Here is a 2053-nt window from a genome sequence, read left to right as displayed (position 1 = left end):
GTCTCAATCCTCATCACTAGAAAGGATCAAAACAGCTTACTTTCATGTGTCAGGAACAGCAATATCGATTAATTGTTTTGCCCTAAGGACATATTATCTTTCTTGCTTTCTGCCATATATAGTAAATAGCAACCTTCATTACCTTGATACTATGCCAGACCATGTCACTTGCCCACTCTATTGATAATATTATACTGATTAAGTGTAGTAAACATGAAATGGCAAGTAATCTACATGCCCTGGTACAACACAAACCATAGGGTGGAAGATAAAACTCACAAAGTGTTGGGGCTTTCCAGTTAAGTGAAATCTTTATGGGTCAAATGGTTCAGAACCTGCTAGACTATCCTTTCAAAGGGACCGGCAGATGGCATAATGGTTATGTCACTGTATTCCCAGGTAGTCGACTATGGTTTGAGTCCCAGACCCAGTGGCTTAAAACTCATTCTGGGTGCATGTGTGTATGCATCTAAGATTCCAAGAACAGAATGGAGGAGAAGGGATTGTGATGTGGCCATCCACGGGGGGGTGGGGGTGATATCCCACTTTTTGTCTCTCTCTCTCTCTCACACACACACTCTCTGGCAAGTATAAATTCCCTATAGCTAAAATCTCTCTTTAAAAAATCTCTCTTGGAAACCAGCAGTTAGCGTAATGGCTATGTCGCTGGACTCCCACATAGTCGACCGCGGTTTGTGTCCCGGACCTGGTGGCTTAAAACTCACGCCGGGCACGTGTGCATGCATGCCCAAGATCCCGAGAGGAGAATGGAGGAGAAGGGATTGCGGCGTGACCATCCCCCGTGGGGGGTGATTTCTCGCTTTCTGTCTCTATGTTTCTGTCTGGCTGGCTGGCGAGCGCACGCGCCCTACAGTGAAAATCTCTCCAAAAAAAAAAAAAGAAAAACTGGACATCCACCTGCAGAAAAATGAAACTGTACCCCTGTCATTCACCATTAACAAAAGTCAATCCAAAATGGATAAAAGATCTAAACATAAAACCTCAAACTAAGGGATGGGCAGATAGCATAATAGTTACATCTCTGGACTCTTACATAGTCGACCACAGTTTGAGTCCTGAACTCAGTGACTTAAAACTCATGCTGGGCATCTGTGTCTGCATACCCAAGATCCTGAGAGAAGAATGGAGGAGAAAGGATTGTAGCATAGCTATCCCCTGGGGGGTGATTTCTTACTTTCAGTCTATATAACCCATGTGTGAATGCACATGCCCTATAGCAAAAATCTCTCTCCAGAAATAAAACAAAACCCTCAAACTATAAAACTACTGGTGGAAAACAGAGGAGAAACTCTTGAAGACATCAGAGTAGGCAAAGACTTCTTAAATATGACCTCCAAAACACAGATAATAATCCAAAAAATAGACAAGTAGAATTCTATCAGGTTAAAAACCTTCTGCAAAGCAAAAGAAACAGTAATTAGAGTGAGAAGACAACTCTCAGAGTGGGAGAATGTATTTGCGAACACTCCCTCAGATAAAGAACTGATTACCAAAATATACAGGGAACTCAAGCAGTTTACCAACAAAAAATTAATCAATACAACTAAAAGATGGGCAAATTACTAAAACAGACAACTCTCTAAGGAATACATATGAACTGCCAAAAAACATATGAGAGAATATTCAACATTCCTTATCATAAAGGAGATGTAAATCTGAACCACAATGAGATACCACCTAACCCTAGTCAGAATGGCTAAGTTTTAAAAACATAAAGAATGATAAATTCTAGTGAAGATGTGGTGAAAAGGGAACTTTTCTACACTGTTTGTGGGAATGCAAATTAGTTCAGTCACTATGGAGAACACATGGAGTTTCTTCAAAGACATAAAAATAGAACTACCATATGGTCCAGGAGGTCCACTCCTGGGTATCTACCCAAGGGACAGGAATAAATTTGGTTAGAAAAACACTTGCTCATCCATGTTTATTGCAGCATTATTCACAATTGTTAAGACATGGAGCCTACCTATTCATCTTTCCACAAACAGGTGAGTAAATTGAAAAATTGTGGCACATATATACTATCAAA

The sequence above is a fragment of the Tupaia chinensis genome, unplaced genomic scaffold (genome assembly GCF_000334495.1).
Source record: "Tupaia chinensis unplaced genomic scaffold, TupChi_1.0 Scaffold145805_1, whole genome shotgun sequence".
In the NCBI taxonomy this organism is placed as follows: Eukaryota; Metazoa; Chordata; class Mammalia; order Scandentia; family Tupaiidae; genus Tupaia; species Tupaia belangeri.
This window is presented reverse-complemented; position numbering follows the sequence as displayed.